Here is a 19231-nt window from a genome sequence, read left to right on the forward strand (position 1 = left end):
CCTACTGTTCATCACTGAGTTGATATTTGTGGAGATGAAAACTTACTCCCCAGCATTTTTACCCTGTGATTTGGATTCCACAGGGCAACAATCAGCTTCAAAAATCTCATCATGACACTGTTTTCAAAGTCAAATAAGGAGCGTCTGTGAGAACATACCACCCCCCAAAAGTGGCTCCCCTCCAGCTTCATAACCCCAATTTATTTCTGACATTGCACCAGAAGACTGAAATGATTAATCTATAATAGATTATTTCACAAATCTCCTACAGAAGAACAGAGGATGTGATTTGCTCAGGATTTGGCACATTGGCAATGACATGTCACAGTGAAGGGTTTCATGAATACTGTACCATGGAAAAACAAAATGGGAATAAGCCTGGACTACTGGAGAGGAAATGTCATGCATTGTGAGGGGACCCACCTTCCAACAGTCACACTGACCACCGACGACTTGACTTACCAGCAATATTTGAGCCAGTATTTTCCATCATGTTTCCAGAAAGACTTCCCCAAGTTTAGACGTTCAACAAAGCCTGCCTTGAGCTTGCATTTCAGAAGTGCTAAGTACCTATAAAATAGAAATAGAGGTGTTTACCCCACCTTTGCCGGTTGCACTGTGGGGTCACAGGATGTGTGTTACAGAAGTGCAAAGTGTAGTTATTTGTGAGGAGTGTTGAATGCCTGGGGGAAACACAAACAGCTGGATGGCTACACTGTGTACTTCTGCGACTGAGTGCTTGCCTTCATTTCGGTGAGTAAAAGATGTTTGTGTGGAACTGGCTGCATAATTTACTGTGAAACTTTTACCATGGATAAATTTCAGCCTACGGAATCCAGTTAAAAAGGGCAAGCATATTTTTTTCTGGGACATGAGTACCTCTTACACCAAACTCAGAAGCTAAAAGTATCAAACCAAAAGCAGAGTAATGTCTAAGTTGACAGGCAGCGTTTTCTGGGGACACTGAAAACACGTTTGCCAGTTAAAAGAAGTTATTTGTCCTTTTCTCTCATTTTAAAAATTGCTGAGGAACACTAGAAACTTAAGAAAAAAATCCTCTCTCACCTATCTGACCTTGGACAACATACCTGAGGGTGGGACACTGCAAATGGAAGGCAAAGGAGCATGGTTGGACTGCTACTGCCTTTCAATGACACCTTCCTGCTGCTAAATCTAACAATTGCCTTTTTTGCAGTATCTCACTATTTACTAAGTAGTCTGGGATAAATATGGTGCTCTAACCTCTATTTCCACTATCTTCAGGGAAATTTACCTGCCAGTCCAGGCTGTCCTTCTTGGCATCAGAAGTTGAACAAAGTTCTCCTCCTAGTAGCAGAGTTTATTAGTCTGCAATGCCCCCTCCCTTGACCTCTTGGGACTTCTCTTTTGCTGGTGCTTCTGTCAGTCCTTGGCCTTCTGCATGGGGCCAGTGAAGGTCTGAGTCTCCAGACACTTAGGCCAGAACCAAGACTAATAATTCATTTTGTGTGCCCCATTAAGCAGTAGTTGTCTTTAAATTGGTGACTCAAGGCAAAGGTGCAGGTCAATGGTATCTCTCATAGAAGTACAGGAGAATGGCAGCAGTCTGTAAAACAAAACCCCACAGATGGGCAGCATGTCACAAGGTATCTGAAATGGCTCTGGGGAAAAGGAACTGCTCCCTGAACCAGCACTGTTGATAGACAGCTGTGACATACACCATTAAGACACCTGTATGCTGATATCTCCACAGCTCATCAAAATGAGATCTTAATAACTTCATATTAGCTGAGTTTGGGGGTGTCATATAAAAAACAGGAAAACCCAAACCCACAAAGACCCTGGTCCCAGCTGGTCTGAGAGTCTGTGGCCTGCTCTACCACTGCCACTTCAGGCTCAGGGGTGCATGAAAGTGGTAGCAATGGTCACCCTTTGCAACCCTGGACCTGGGAGTCCAGGACCTCAGGGGTCTTGGCAGGAAGATGTAAAAGATGAAAAAGGACGGTCTCTTTTCCAAACAGTCTGAGATAGTCTGGATCTTTCCAGAGTCCATGTCAGGTGTTTGGGGGTTTTTTTGTGTAAGACAGTAATAACAGGAATAAAGTAGTTGGATGAACCATAATTTACCACCATGCACTCCCCTTGCCTGTATATTTCTGAAAGGAAGAACCATAGATGCTGAGATGGCTGCATTTCATACAAAACAAACACTGTAACAGCAATAACAGGATGTAGCTGTAACAAACCTGACAAAGTTCATCAACAAACACTCATCCTCTAATTATTAATCCAATTCTGATCTTCAGTTACTCAAAATGAGCTGGGTTTCTTTTCTGTAAAAGATTTGTTAATCTAAAGCTATGTTAAAACATTATCCAAAAGCAATGCACTGGTTTACTGTGGAACAACTCATCTGTTATTATAAGAAAATTAGGACAGGAAAAAGAAACCTTATCCCATGAAATCAGCCCTATAAGAACATTTTAGAATCCCTCCCCCCCCCACATCCCAACCTGAGTGCCAAAGGAAGTGGACGAGCATTAATGAGCAGGAGTGCAGCCTTTGCCATATTCCTGCTGTAAAGCAGCAGAATTACACAATGGATGGGCATGAAAGAAATTACAGGTTTGCCACAGAGATCTGCTGCTTAGTGCCTAAAAATTTAGTTGAAGGGGCCTCTCAGTCTGAGTATGGAAATGAGTTAACAGCAGAAGCACTTCTGACCTGCGTGAAGACTTTTAGCATCATCTCAACTCTTGGGGAAATCAGAACCTTTCCAAGGTAATAATTTTACATTCTTGCAATTTAGTTGTATTTTTTTAATCAAAACTTAACGTATTTCTGCTTTGTCAAATGACTGGACAAAGCAGTGCTAAAAATTCAACTGCACTAATTACTAGCTGAGCAGCATAAAAACCTCTGAATAAATGTCAGTCTAGGAGATAAGCTCTTATCTTAATCTAATGACTCCACAGACTTAATTTGTCAGGCCAGCCTAGTTGATGAAAACCAGGTTTCTATTCTCCAGTGTTAGCAGCCGCATCTTTCCAAATCTTTGAAGTTGGACAGCAATACCACCAGTGTCATCCTGCAAAAATCTTGTGGCCAAGCCAATTTCATTCCTATTGTCCTGTTACACTAATTAAAGTTGTTTCACCCCCATTGGTCTGCAATAGGTGAAAATGAAGCCAATTTATTTTTAGATTTGTTACATTCTGGGATAATAATTCTTGTTTCTTTTTTTCCCCCACTCTCTGCAATGTGTTAATATTTGCAGTGCTCTTTTGGTATCAGAAAGCCAAGCTTCTTAGCAGGGCTCCACAGACAGCATAGTGCTATCCTAGGATAATTCCTGCACACAAGTGTGTGTGTGTTTATTTGTGTAGAGAAGAAACATTTTCAGCTCAAGTAACAAATCTGATCTTAAAGAGATGATTTTAGGATTTGGAAGTTCTTTTCTAAAGGCATAGTTGACATATTTAGAGCTAAACGCACCAAATGTTCAGATTGTTTGAAGAAACTGGATTAGCATATAGAAATAAAGAAACTGTCTGTAGTCAGTGTTTCCAGTTCCCCAGTCTCCTCCTAGCCCTTCTGATGGGAACCTGGCAGGCCTATTATGCACAGTGCCCCCTTCAAAAGATGCCATAAAGGTATTCTTTATCTCAATTCCACTACTTAAACAGGGTTATGCTTGGGTTTAAGGAGTTGCTTGGGAGGTAAACACTGTTCTGATGATACCCAGCAAGATTACAAGGTAAAAAAACCTGAGGAAAATAACAGGGTTAAGGTCTGAAATACTGAGGCAAATCAGAGAGGCCAGGGTCAGTCCTGCACTCTATCAACATTAACATTATTAACTTTATTGACCTTAAATGTATCAAGCATCTTCTAGCATCCAGGCTATCACATCACTGCTTATGGCACTTTTGCTGTCAGTTGAGGGTTGTAGTATGTTTTCCTTCCTTTTCATTCCACAGCTACCCAAAGGAGCAGAGTTTGCAGAGTAGTGCTCTGTAAAGTGCTTGTGGTTCCAAAAGCAATCCAGAAGGACAGGGCTGCTGGATAGAGGCAGATTTACACAGATACTTGAGCACCTCTGGATGCAGATCAGTGCCTTCTTCAGATTTTTAAAGCTTCTTTGTTGCCACTGGGAGTTGGAAACACATGGGCTTCTGAAAATCCCAGATCCTGAAACATATTTAAGCACTGCAAGCTTGAGGCCTCATCTTACCAAAGTTTAAATTGTATCCATTGATCTCATCATGGAAGTGATGGTCCACTCCTGAACATGCCAAATTCATTTATGTTAGGGCTTTGGCTTGAAATGGCTTTTTTTTTTTTTTTCATAAGAATTAATGGGTCCTCATTTCTCCTGCTCTGAGTTAGGGTTTAAATCTCCAGTCCATTCCCAACACAGCTGAAACAGAAAATGAACACACTGAAGTGAAATTTTCAAAGTGACATTTGAATCCCCTCTCTCTGATGAAATCCCACCTATTGATCCAGTCAAATGACTACAGTCTCCATGGGTCCATCCTGCAAAGCTTCCTTGACTGGCTTATTACTGCAATTCTTCAGGTGTGCTGTGACCCCCTTTCAAAAGAGGATGGGTGCCAGGCAATCAAGTGAAAAAATGAAAACACCCAGAGATTAAATCCTAGTCCTGGTGAAAGCTATGGCAAAATTCCCATGAAAATATGTGGCTACACGTATCTTAGGACATTATCTCAAGTCTGAATTGCCATTTGAATACTGACTTCCTTGGAAGAAGACAAAGAATTTGCCTGAGCAGCCAAGGATCAAGCTAGGAAAGCTAAAGCCTTGATAGAATTAAATAATGAATGTCAAGGGCAACAAGTAAAGCTTCTAGAGGTGTATCAGTGATAAAGGGAAAAGCAGGGAAAATGTGGGCCCTCTCCAGAAGGAAACAGCATATGTGGTTACCTGGGACATGGAGAAGAGTGAGGTACTTAGTGATTTTTTTTTGCCTCAGCCTTCACCAGCCTGTGCTCCAGCCACACTGCCCAAGTCACAGAAGGCAAAGGCAGGTGCTGGGAGAATGAAGAACCACCTACTGTAGGAGCAGAGCAGGTTTGAGATCATCTAAGAAATTGAAGGTGTACAAGGTCATGACAGCTGATGAGGTGCATCTGCAGGATCTGAGGGAACTGGTGGATAACAAGGCTAGGTCACTGTCCATCGTTATCTGAGAAGTTGTGGCATTCTGGTCAAGTTCCCACTGTCTGGAAAACGGGAAACATATCCCCAATTTTTAAAAAGGGAATAAAGGAAGGCGTTAGGAAAGGGTTCTTCACCTTTGGTGTTGGGAGGTGCTGGCACAGGTTGCCCATAGAAGTTGCAGCTGTCCTATTCCTGCAAGTGTTCAAGGACAGGGCTTGGAGCAACCTGGTCTAGTGGAAGGTGCCTCTGCCCATGGCAGGGGATTGGAACTGGATGAGCTTTAAGGTCCCTTCCAATGCAAACCATTCTAGGATTCTATGGTTCTACGATTTACACATTGGGATTGACTTGGAGTAAACTAACTTATTGCCCTTTCCTCAGTAGCTTCAATACTGAAGGGACTCCCATGTGAATGGGAGCCATTCCTGTAAGAGTGGTGTAATAGGATCAAGCTTTGTCTTTTGCTCCTTCCCTGTACTCCACCACTTGCTCCTATCATCCCACTACAAAAAATTTACTTGCTCTGGTCTGAAAGGAGCCCTACTATTTCCAAACTGCTGCCTACAACAGCTGGGTGCTGAGGAAAACTGAACCCTTGTAGAAGAACAAAACTGTGTCCTTTGTGGAAAAATGTGACTCTTGATTGAAGGGCTGTGGATTCAGATGAATTTTCCTAGCAAAGGGGAATAACTCTAATCTAAATATAAAAAGGAGTCTGTCATGGCGTGGGGTTAGCTGTCAGGCTTGAGATTGGTCTTGATGAAGTATAGCACCAACAAGCCAGTAATGAGCTAAAACCCACAATGAGGTTGCAACAACCTGGCTTGGCTAAGTGAAGTCCAAATGCTGGCACCACTGCTGGAGGCAGAACAAGCATAGTTGAAAGGAGCAGGATTTTTATCTTGATTTGCAAATAGAGTATCACAGTTCATATGCCTTCTGTGTGTCAGTGTGTGCTAATGCACATGCCTTGCCTTGGCTTTAAATGGTCTCTGACTATAAAAGTTGATAGCTTTGATGCAGCATTCCTAAAAGGAAGTGTTTGTCAATTTTGGCATAAGGGTTTGAGCGCAACAGTCTTAATTCAGTGTCAGATAAGAGAAAATCATGTAGGCTTATATTTATGATTTATCGCTTCTATCTTAGCACTAGAGATATTTGGAGAGCAGACTAACTCTTCAGTTTTCGTTTTGCTTTGCTTTGTTTTTTTATCCTTCTAAGCCTTGCCAAGCAAATCTGTAACACTTACATACCAGTGTCAGATCTACTGGGGAATGGGTAGGGAGATACATCTGGAATGCACTGGGGTGGTAGTTTTGGTAAGCCACAGCTTATGTGACTTACTGGGAGGGCAAAGATTTGAAGATCAGCAAGATGTGCAGACAGGTTCATGATGGACAGCTGAGGTCCCTGCTACTGCACAGGTCAAGGAGAGCCACACTACCACACCCAGGGGAGCACTGATACCTGCTGTTTCATGTAGTCCTTGGGCATATTTGGGATTCTTGACCTGATATTGGAAAAAGGATGCACCTGAACTTTCAAGTGACTGACAGAACCACAGAAAAGGGAAGAAACTTGTATTCAATAAGAAAAGACCAGGATGCAAGCTACCTGTTCCAAGGTAAAGTGGACCAGATCATCTCAGGAATTTGGGTGCTTGGCACCTTTGCTAAGGATCCTGCTCAAGATGCCTTTGGTGATGATACAAGTGAGGAGGTGTCTCTCAAACCTACATGTTGGTTACCAGCTCTCCAGTGGTACCAAAACAAGCAGAAGCATTGGATGAGTACCAAGTCTTGGTACTTGTCTGGTCTACCATCTGGTCACGACCACTTCTCAAGATTGCTACATGCATGGGGTCAAAGTGCGTAGAAAACATGGCGATTTAGAAAGGCTGCTGAATTGTTTCTGTTAGGCTCTTGCTTTTACAGTAGTGCTGCGCAATACAGAGAAGGAACAGTGGAGATAACATTGGCTTCCTCCATGTGGGGTGCTCTCTCCTCTTTCAGTCTTTGTAAGTGCACAGCAAAGATTTTCCACTTTTGTTTCAAAGGGAACCTCCACAAGTACCAGTAACTATTCCCTCTTGTCTTCACAAACTGTTACAAACTCAAACACCCTCCTTGCTCTCTTCGGGGAAAGAGGCACTTAATAGAGGGAGCAGTAAAGATACACTGATTCTTGGGACTAACAGTAAAGGTACCCAGTTAAAGGACTTCACAGGGGTCCTCATAGTCCTGTGTGTCTTTTCTCGCGATCAAAGCGATTGTGAGAAATTATGGTTTTCAATTCATTTCTTTTTTGCGTATGGGAAAGAGGATGGCTTTGTGCAATGGCTTTTAAAAATACTTCAAAAGGACTTGAATTAGTCCATGGCTGCACTATATACAAATTAAAATAATTGATTTTTGGCAGCCTTTTAGGAGATCTATAAATTAAAGGGATAGCATTTCTGATACATTTGGGGGGACTTTATTTTATGTTGACTTTCAGAGTGCCCTCCCTCCTGGAGCTGGAAGTCAGCCACCACACCAGAGAGCCTCTCACTTTCATTTGGTCTGCCCTCCTGTCACAGGAGTCACTGAAGCTCCTTCAGGAATGCCCGTGGTCACAGTGGGTCCTGGACCCATGCCAGTTCTGTATCCTTCCTTTTCCTTTTTGCTTTGAGGACTTTAACTCAAGAAACAAAAACTGCCCCAAACCCAACGAGAATCACCTCTCTGGGGAGTTACTTTCTCTCCTTTTTCCTCCATCAGTAGAAACCGATACCCTCACCCAGTCTGTGCTGCACCTGGACTGTCCCCATTCTGTGCACTGATGGCAATGGGTTCAGCTCTGCCTGTGATGACCTAAAAATAGCACTCAATTAACATTGCATTTCAAGAATTGGAAAATTTCCCAGAAGTCCATTCTTTTTTCCTTCTCTGTTTCATTACATTTTACAGTAATAATACACAAGCCTGTAGAAAACTTGATGGGTAATGAAAAAATGTAATTAATATAAGCAGTGTAAAGCATTTTTTTTCCCTCTGTTGTCCTTGCAGAAAATTATTCCTTTAAACTGAGCAGGATGTGAAAATGCATAAAGCAAGCAATAATATGCTGTGGTTTGTAAATATCTTATGCAAAATAGTTAAGTCAACTGCTGTTTATTTTTCTTACTTTGTGTCACAAGCTTGTACTTTCTTTTGTCCATTACTTTTTGCCAGTTGTTCTCTTTTGGGGGATTGCTCTCTTTCATCTTAAGGAAGCCATTGGCTTAACCATATTTTTTTTCTGCTACAGCTAATTCAATCAAACATACAGGACAGGCTATTCCGTCTCTTCTTACCATGTCCTCCTGTTTGCTGGCTCTGAAATGCAGCATATACTGCAAAAGCGTAGTAAACCAGGACCTCACTATACTGTGGATCTCCTCTCACTGTTTTGGGCTCAAAAAAAAAAAAAGCAAAGCACCCTTTTATCCTACAAACAAACAAGTAATTATCCCAAATCCTGCAATAGCTTTATGACAAACTGTAGCATTCCTGACTATTACTGTAGGATTCTGCAGTGTTTATAAGGCTGCCTGGTCGCAGTTTTGGAATGGGCTGTGAGCAATATGCAGTCAACATTAACTGGGATGGCATGGTATGTATATGCCAGCTCTCCTTGGGATATTTCTCTCTGGCTATCTGTAGAATTTGTAATACCCAGCGATATCTGAAGGTCACAGCAGAGTTTCCGAGCTGAAATACAAAACAGCATTCCAAACACATCTTCTGTGGCCAGACAAGAAACTGCTTTATGGTTTATTTTCCCTCCCCCTCTCCACAGCTGACATCCAGCATTAGTTATTGTTTATTTTTGTCTTGTTCCTGGTTCTAAAGGTTTCCCTCATGGCCCTGGTTTATGTGGACTTTCAGATACCACTCGGGGCTTCTCTGCCTCATCCCCTCTGATGTAGCTGGTTCCCCTGTGAAGGTAGGCTTCCCCAGCTGAAGATCTGTGCCTCTCTCCTGTGGCATTCTGTGCAGCCATTTGGAGTCCCAGATGTAGGAAATGAAATAATCCACGCTCATACAGTCATGAAAGTGCCCATCTGGCACACAGGAACATCACGCATTGGAAGCACACAAGCGTGAGCTCACTTTTGTTATGGCATTTCATAAACAGAGATGCAGCGAGCCAGCAAGTAAGGTCCTTTGGATAATAACAATCATTTCCATCGCACATTGTGTTTAAAAATAAGGAAAGAGAAAATCAAGACAAACTGTGAAGATCTGCTCTGAGGCTTCTGAACAGAAATTTCTACTTACAAATGTTTTCTTCCCAGTGGTCTTCTGTACTTACACCTCTCTGGCTCTCCTTCCATCTCTATGCAGATGTAAGACAATGGTGACAGTTGAAATGTAGCCAGTTAACTCTTAGATAGCTCTGAAAGCTCTTCTCCCTCACTGTTCAGTTAAAGAAAGGAAATATTAGATCATACTTACAAAAGTGAGTTCTATAAAAACAAATTGCATGTTACTGCTTTCTTATCACTACATAAAACTCACAGAAACAGTCTAATAAATGACCTCACCACTCAATTTTGAAGTATACAAATTAAAGACAGCAACAGATAAGCCAAGAGAGATTTATGTACAGTGTGTGTGCCTCTATGTGTGTGTTTGCATGCCTCTATGAGGATATGCCCATATGCTGCTGACATTCAACCTCTGGAATTATAATTAGGGGAAAAGGCAGATGTGTAAATTCATCTTGCCGGGCAGCATATATATGTTGCACTAGTCCCTGATTAATTCAGGACTTGAACACTATTTACTCCAAGACACAAGGTTTCTGTTGGGATATGCTGGCTAATAAAGGGCTGGAACACAGGAAAAAAGAGGCTTATAAAAGGTGGAAGCAAGGACAGGTGGCCTGGGATGAATACAGGGATGTTGTCTGGGAAGTTAGGGACCATGTTAGGAAAGCTAAGGCCCAGTTGGAGCTAAATTTGGCTAGGGATGTTAAAGGTAACAGGAAGGGATTTTATAGGTATGTAGCAGCTGAAAAACAGACTAGGGACAACGTAGGCCCCCTCCGGAAGCTTTCGGGAGAACTGGCTACACAGGACTTGGAGAAGGCTGAGGTTCTGAATGGCTTCTTTGCCTCGGTCTTCACTGGCAAAGGCTCTGACCACACCACCCAAGTCTTGGAAGGCAGATGCAGGGACTGTGAGAATGAAGACCTTGGGCCCACTGTACATGAGGATCTGGTTAGAGACCATCTTAAGAACCTGAATGTATACAAGTCCATGGGACCTGATGAAATCCATCCGCGGGTCCTGAAGGAGCTGGCGAATGAAGTTGCAAAGCCACTGGCCATCATATTTGAAAAATCATGGCAGTCAGGTGAAGTTCCTGATGACTGGAAAAAGGGAAATATAACCCCATTTTCAAGAAGGGGAAAATGGATGACCCAGGGAATTACAGACTAGTCAGTCTCACCTCTGTGCCTGACAAAATCGGGGAGCAGATTCTCCTGGAAGGCATGCTAGGGCACATGAAAAACAACAAGGTGCTTGGTGACAGCCAGCATGGCTTCACTAGGGGGAAATCCTGCTGACCACTTTGGTGGCCTTCTACGACGGGGCTACAACAGTGATGGACAGGGGTGGAGCAGTTGATGCCATCTACCTGGACTTGTGCAAAGTGTTCGACACTGTCCCACATGACATCCTTGTCTCTAAATTGGAGAGACATCAATTTGATAGGTGGACCACTCAGTGGATAAAGAACTGGCTGGATGGTCGCACTCAAAGAGTTGTGGTCAATGGTTCAATATCCTGCTGGAGACCAGTAACGAGTGGTGTCCCTCAGGAATCGGTGTTGGGACCAGTCTTGTTTAACATCTTTGTTGATGACATGGACAGTGGGATTGAGTGCGCCCTCAGCAAGTTTGCTGATGACACCAAGCTGTGTGGTTCTGTTGATACACTAGAGGGAAGGAATGCCATTCAGAGGGACCTTGACATGCTTGTGAAGTGGGCTGATGCCAACCTCATGAAGTTTAACCATGCCAAGTGCAAGGTCCTACACCTGGGTCAGAGCAACCCCAGGCACAGCTACAGGTTGGACAAAAAGGAAATTCAGTGCAGCGCTGCGGAGAAGGACTTGGGGGTGTTGATCGATGAGAAAATGAACATGAGCCAGCTTCAGTGTGCGCTTACAGCCCAGAAAGACAACCGTATCCTGGGCTGCATCAAAAGGAGCGTGACCAGCAGGTCAAAGGAGGTGATCCTGCCCCTCTACTCTGCTCTCATGAGACCTCACTTGGAGTATTGTGTGCAGTTCTGGTGTCCTCAACATAAAAAGGACATGGAACTGTTGGAACAAGTCCAGAGGAGGCCACGAGGATGATCAGGGGACTGGAGCACCTCCCATGTGAAGACAGGCTGAGAAAGTTGGGGCTGTTCAGCCTGGAGAAGAGAAGGCTGTGTGGAGACCTCATAGCAGCCTTCCAGTATCTGAAGGGGGCCTACAGGGATGCTGGGGAGGGACTATTCATTAGGGACTGTAGTGATAGGACAAGGGGTAACGGGTTGAAACTTAAACAGCAGAGGTTTAGATTGGATATAAGGGAGAAATTCTTTACTGTTAGGGTGGTGAGGCACTGGAATGGATTGCCCAAGGAAGTTGTGAATGCTCCATCCCTGGCAGTGTTCAAGGCCAGGCTGGATGAAGCCTTGGATGATATGGTTTAGTGTGAGGTGTCCCTGCCCATGGCAGGGGGGTTGGAACTAGATGATCTTAAGGTCCTTTCCAACCTTAACTATTCTATGATTCTATGATTCTAACACGAGGAAACGAACAGTTCAAAATGATGGATTAAGTTCAATACCAGTAAGTAAAAAGCAAGGTTATTTGTATTATTTTAGCTTTGTAAAGTAACTGAAAAAAGACACCCTAGGCTTTTTGCTGGATGTCACTGCATGCTGTAAAGGCATACTGGGATGTATTAAACTTCCCAAAACCCTCACCATTAGAGCTCCTGACAGTGCTGAATCTTAAGCTGGACCATCAAAGGGGTGAGATTTTTAAGGTCAGGAAAGAGCAGAGAGAGGTGTCACGTCTCCTGAAATCAATGCTGGCAAACCATGCCAGTTCCAAAACGGGGGCCTGGGTGGGCCATGGGCTGGGGCATGCCACTCCATGGTTTATGAACATTATAAATTATGAATAATAGTAAAAGAAAACAGTCTCTGCATTTTACATGAGACATTTTTGTACTGTATTTGGCAAACAGTATCTGGTCCAGTATATTTTAAATACTAAGTGCTAAGTTGGGAAAACAACAAGATGTTTGTAAATATGACAGACCATTACAATATACTGCTTCTCATTTGAAAAGTCATTTGTGCAAGAAATTATTATTGACCCATGATATGTAAATGATTGAAATGCGGAAATTAATATTTGGGTCAACTCATGTATTTTTCAACCATGAAATGAAAAGCTCAGTATTCCCATTCCAATTCATACATGAAAGCATTACAGCCCTATTACTTGGCTATTGTATTAATTTATTATTGTCTTAGTTAATGACATACAGAATTATATCTCTACTTTCAAAGGAGGAAAAGGTGTTACAGTAATGTTTCAGCCTGGGAATGGCCCTTATTCTGGACTCTCCTTGTACCTGTGACAATAAGCCAGATTCACAGCTGATGGAAGCAAATACACAGCACTGCTTGCATTAAGGAGGTTTTGGCCCTAACATATCTTAAATGTTGCACAGGGAGGACTGGTTCTTGCATTGCAGCTCCTCTTTTCCCTCTGGGCTTGATTCTCATCTCCTTCATGCAAGTTTCACATTTGGAGTGTGATGCTCCTTAGTTACTGCAATTAATCCAGAAACATAAATCAGCACAAGATCAGCACATTTACTGCAGTGATGTAGTTTCTTTTAGTCTTTTATTCTAAGTGGGTTTGGTTCTAGACCTACAATACGGTTACCTCTTGAGTTATTATCCATTACATTTCAATTCCACTGGCTACCAGGCTTAGCTGGATTGAGTCTGATTTAAGGTCAAACATCCAAATAATTCATTAGTATCCTACAAATTGTGTGCTCCATCTTCACGGCTTTTTATGCAAAAGTAAACAATGCCTCATTCTTTGTGCCACGGGGTATCCTATCACTTGATGGGTCTATCTCCTTAAGAGATGCATAATTTAAATACAAATAAATGTATAAGTGAAACCCATGTAGAATGATACTCATGATAGATAAAATGAATGGAGATGGGCAAAACAATTTAGATAATACCCAAAAGCAAAGCATCACAGCTAAATCAGGATTAACCCATGAAGCACGATGCATTTCATGAAATGACTCTGGCATAGTCTAAAAACTACAGCGACTCAAATGACTTAAGCGGGGCAGTGTTGCACCAAGGTTGCTCCAGTACTCATACCTGTTAGGTACAAATGGGGTCATGCTTATCAAAATGGATGAGATTTTTCTTTTTCATTTAAAATTATATATAATTATATTTGCATATATCTTACATATAAAACATTAACAAATATTTTGTATAAAACAATGTTATATTTTAGATACAATTTAAACAGCTTTAAATGACAACAGACCCAGCTATACATGGCTTGCCAGGTAAGGAAGTCCCAACGTAAGCACATGTTTGGGTGCTGAAGTAAAAATGTGGTATCCCAGCACCCCATAAAATTATGATGGAGATGAAGCAGAGGTAGTGGTGGTATTCAGTGATACAGCCACTGCCCTTATAGCATGATTTAGAAACTGCCCACACTGGCCAGCTGCATGGGAGAGGTGACATCCTCTTGGTCCTGCTCAATTAATCATCCTCTGGTTTTCTTGGCTGCTGGTCCAAAAGGCAGACCCAGATGACTAATTCTGGCAATGGAGACCCTACTTGTCAACAAGAGCTCCCCTTGATAGAGGTGTGATTTGGTTTCAATTTTCTTGTGGCCCATTCATTTATTTGAGGCTAATGGCTACCATGAATCCATGTTAGGAGGGAGAAGCATGACTTGTGCTAGCAGCTTAAAGAAGATGGCATGTCCACCAGGGATGGCAGGAGCAGGGGGTGCAGTTTCTTGATGCTTTGACCACATGGGAAGAGAAGGGTTGGCAGAACCTCCCCTCAAAGCCCAGTGCCTTCCCCTTGCTCATTTGGAGGGCATCATCAGCTCAGAGCACAGCCAAGGTGTAAGCAGTGTTTGCAGTGGGTTCACCTGGAAGTCTCAAACAAGGTGATGATTACTGTGATCCCAACCAAGCACAGCCTTTAACTTGACTGGTATGAGTAAGCTAATTGGCATCACTGGGCCTGTATGTATACTTAAAAGTTACGGCTGTGTTAAAATGCTTTGGTGGGTCAGGGAATAATGGGTATTTAGCACCTTGCAGGACACAACCCTGGGAGCAAGCCTTGTGGTGACCTTCTGCAAAGCAGGGGGTGTGCTCTGAGGGCCTGATTTTGCTCAGCCCCATGCATTCCACAGCCACATAATACTGGGGACTGTCTAAATCATGAAACATGTTGTACCAGGGCAGCCAAGAACACCGCCAAAATTAGCAGGAGCCAGGTCAGCTGACTCTATGAGAAGCTGCAGAGTTCCAAAATGAATGTTAAATTTACCTCTAACTCATAAAACAAAACTAATTGCAGCATGTAAAGCTCTCTCAACATGTCAGAGAACTTTGATGGGAATACCTCAAAAAAAAAATCCAACCCACAAACACTTTAGATAAAGCCCCCATTTTACTTGTATCAATTCTGCCAATTAATGATAATGGAAGAGCAGTCCAATTAGCTAAATAGCTAATAGTTTTATCAAGCAGAGGCTGGCAATTTAAAGCAAACAAATTCTTTCTAATTTTATCCCCTTGTACACCAAGATGTTTAAGGGATAATGGGGGATCCAATAAAGGATATTGCTCAAATAGAGCTACATTTAAATCGCCTAATGGCTTTAAGAGTTTTACCCCAATTAGCAAAGAAGAAACATGAACATTCAGTGACTTTCTGTATAGTATCTAAAAAACTTCACTAAAAATATAACATATTCTCCAACTAAGGGCAGAATGGAAAACATCACTGACTTTTCCCTTAAAAACATTGATTTCTCCCAAAACAAAGGTTTCTCTGTAACAGCAAAAGTATCAAGATAAAAAGGACTCTTCTGTCTAAGCCCAGTATATAAATCATCTTTAAACTATGGTCATTAGTTTTAACGTAACTGTGGATTTGAATAAAGGAGATTGACCTATCTAACATATTTAAGACTAAATCCTACTGTTACCTAAATCTGAAATAAGTTAAGGCTATTGAAGAGAATCAAAAGCCTTTTCAAAATCAATAGCCAGAACAAATTCCTCATGATCACAATTTTGAGGATAAAAAAAATCCATTAAAGTGATGTCTTTGATTGCTATTAATGAAGCAATCTGGAATAAATCCAGAGTGATCCATATGGATAATCGAATCTCTCATTTTCTCACATTTTACAGGGCTCAGATTTGGGACTTCAGTGGTATGACAGTGCTGGGCAAGATGCTCCTTTTTCACTTTGACACTGGGCTGCCCAGCCTGGGCAGCTGATGGCACAGTCTCTAAAGGGAGTTAGAGGAGCAATGCACTCGATGTTCAGAGAAAGAAGAGGTCAAATGAATCAGCCTCCAGCCTCCATCACAAATCCCCAAATACCTCTCCTTCAGTGCAGGTCTTGTGGAGGTTACTGTGGGCTGCAAAAACCACCAAAGTGCTGCTACTTAACTGGCACAAACCTCCCTCCCTGGGGTGTCCCCTCCATCACCCTGAAGTGCTTGGCATGCTCACTGCCCTGTCAGGCTCAAGCAGAGGCAGGGCTGTCACCTATGGGGCAGAGCTGGCCTTCAGGAGAGGGCCAGGTAAAACCCCTGACTGGAGCAGAACTGATTTTTCAGGGGAGGTAGCTGTTAAGCTCCTGTTTTCCTACTTAAACAGTAAGAGATTAAGGCTTCTCTCTTACTGTTTTGAGATAATGTCATGAACGCAGAGGCAATGTGCTTCCTCAGTCCTGAAGCTGTGGCCAGGTCAACTCATTCTGGGGTGGGATGTGTGCAGAAGTGGCCCTATTCCTCCCTGTCGTCCCCCCCACAATGCCACACCAGAAGCTTTACTGTTCTCCTTCTCTGCCATATTCTTTTTTAGACAAGAGACTACAGCACCTCACTCCTCAGCACCAATTTTATGGCCTCCAGATACATCCTAACCAGTCTCTTCATTCACCAGCAGTTCCACCGCTCCCTGCATGCCTTGCTGCAGTCAGGCCACCTCCATAGAATCACAGAATAGTTAGGGTTGGAAAGGACCTTAAGATCATCTAGTTTCCCCTGCCACGAGCCTGCCTTCCTCCCTCCCTCCCTTTGCCCATGCATCTCCTCTTCTCCTACCTGGCTGTCACCTTCCCTGGAGTGTCAGTTTCTCCTTGCAAAGCTGACCACATCTATTCTGGTTCCCTTGGAATGCCTGAAAAATATGCCTCTCATCCCAGCAACAGAACTTGAAAACTACAGCAGAAAACCAGCAGTGCTAGAAATGAATCCACAGTTTCCATTTGTGACTTTGCTTTTTCACTGCCTGTAACATCTCTCTAGGGTAAGTACCCACCTCCTTCACCCGCCCCTATAGACAGACATGCCTGTGGTCTGGAAACTGTCACATCCTGCAAAATGCTACCAGCCCCATGTCACAAGGCCAGGACATGGCTCCCAGTCTCTGAGCAATGCTGTTTCAGTCAGAATTCAATAAAGTACTTGTATTATATGAACCTGGTAGGAATCAATTTTTATTTGAAACCAAATTTTAGGTTTCAAGCAAGAACAAAAAGCCAGACAGCAGAAGTTAGACAGCGCTTTGCATGGGCACCACACTAGGTCAGAATGATTTTGAACTTCCAGCTTTATGATCACCCTAAATTATCTTTGAGCCAAATTCGATTTCACAGGTGTAGCAGCTCCTTTTCCTCCTAACGTGATTGCACACCAATGGCAAAAGCTCAGGGGTTTGTCCGGTTTCCATATTTTTTTATCCAAAGCAGATGCAGGAAGGTGTTTAATAGGCTTATCTATACGTAAAGAATAGTTACTAACAGAACCATCTGCCTCTCCAACAGCTGAAATTATATGTAAAAGCTTTCATTCCAACTTCACAACCAACTGATAGTACCCTGTTGCTCCCGCCCCTGCAACACTTTCATGCATTTAGTTGCCAATAAAACCTATGCAACTCCGAGCTGGCTTCTGCTACAAGTGCTGCTTCTATCATGTCAGCCAACTCAATGGATCCATGCGTCAGAGGTGCCTCTTTGCAGAAGGGTACCCTTGGTGACCAGGATCAATATAAACTGCTACTTTTCCATATGACAGTGCAGTTAGGACAGAAGTTGTCCCTATCCTTACCAAAACGTACGTAAATATAAAAAATGAAGACCAAGCACACTAGGTTGAACAAAAATCCAACTGTCCCAATACCATTAATTACCAGTAGTGAATGCTAAGAAGTTGAAGTGTAAGAACAGGTCAAATGCTGTAGTTTCACTGCTGTAATGTACCCTTCCCAGCAATCTGTGTCTTAAGCAATCTTGTCCAGACCTGTTGGTAACTGGTGAGGTTTCTAAAATCTTCAAGCTATACTGGAGGCCAGTTGTTGACAATTCCTGAGAATGTATAGAGATTGCTGATGTCATTATAGAGTACAAAGAAACTTCTTCCTACTTTTCAGAGGTCTGAAATGATTCTTGTACTCACCTAAATGGATCACGTTTGTTCTTCTTTGCCCACAGCACTGAATAGCTTTCATCAAATCCTTTAATGGGCTTGAATCTGAGAGGTAAAAGCAGCTGCTTTACCATGAGCTTTCTGGGACTTGTGCAAACACAGCAGATCTGAAAACACCTGTGAAATGGTAAGAGGATTGTTAGGTAAATTGGGAGAATTCAAGGAACCTGAACCAGCTTTAGCAACGTTAACATTCTCTGCTGGTGATGACAGAGAACAACTATTCACTATTAACATCTTCCCCTGCAGATAGGTGTTTCTAAGAGCAAAAGTGCTCAGCCTTGGCATTTGTAGGATGGTTTGGAGAGTGTAGAGCAGGTTCCAGGAAGCTTGCCAGTTCCAGCACAGCCCAGCCAGGTGACAATCTACAATGATGACAGCGCAGGTCCAACATAAGCTAGACATCTCATCTTATGTTAAGGAGTATCCTTAGATAATTATTTGGCAGATTCAATAAAGAAACTTGTCCTGGAAAGTGAAGTGTTTTCATGGTAGGCCATGCCTAAGATAGAAGGAGCAGGGAATAGGGGACAGGTATAGAAGTATTCGAAGTGGAGGTGATTCAGCCTGCTGAGCCTGCCTGTCATGGCCCTGATATAGAAGAACTCTTCCACCATGAAGTAAACTTACCAAATGGAAGAGAATTTCTTTGCAGCCAGGCAGGGTAAAAGAAGGGATAGATGAAGTTTTCTTCCCAATGTTATTAAGAGTCTCTACTGATAACACTAATGGGCAACATAGCAAACTACAGTCACAGCATTTCCTTTAAGCACCTCTGTCACTAGTAAGCTCAGGGACACAGACTGAAAAATACAAATGCAGTTATGAATTCCATTAGTTTTTCTGAAACTAAAGGATATTTACCACCAGAGGAGAATGAATTCTGCTCCTTGTTACCATGATGCAACTCCAGGAAAGCTGACAAGAGTACCACTAACTCAAGTATGGGAAGAACCTCTTCTCACCTCCTGGAATGCATGTTAGGCTGTGCTGAACAGATATAACTATCTCACTACACTGAATAAGAGCGAGAGAGAGAGAGAAAGAGACCTTTTATGATGTTCTACCCATTAAAAAGAAACCCATATACACAGCTTATTGTTATAAATAAACATGTTACCTAAATATAGTTGCACACACTCATTTGCATAGGATTTGGTATACATCTGTGCTCTTCAGTAGTTTATTCCAAACCCTAAGTATTTTATATAATTAATGTCAATATGCTTGGCTT

The 19231-nt window shown here is 42.6% G+C and overlaps 1 long non-coding RNA gene across 1 annotated transcript in view; it reads right to left on the bottom strand.

Moving 5' to 3' along the window:
- The window catches only part of LOC117436315 (uncharacterized), a 27859-nt gene extending 19686 nt beyond the window's left edge, over positions 1–8173 (bottom strand). The window contains exons 1-5 of the long non-coding RNA XR_004549746.1: positions 7883–8173; positions 4214–4399; positions 3850–4040; positions 1274–1585; positions 463–570 (exon numbers count right to left, since the gene is read on the bottom strand). This is a non-coding gene — a long non-coding RNA (uncharacterized lncRNA). The remainder of the gene's footprint in view (positions 1–462; positions 571–1273; positions 1586–3849; positions 4041–4213; positions 4400–7882) is intronic.
- Between the last annotated feature and the right edge of the window lie 11058 nt (positions 8174–19231).

Source organism: Melopsittacus undulatus, chromosome 6 (genome assembly GCF_012275295.1).
Source record: "Melopsittacus undulatus isolate bMelUnd1 chromosome 6, bMelUnd1.mat.Z, whole genome shotgun sequence".
Taxonomy (NCBI): Eukaryota; Metazoa; Chordata; class Aves; order Psittaciformes; family Psittaculidae; genus Melopsittacus; species Melopsittacus undulatus.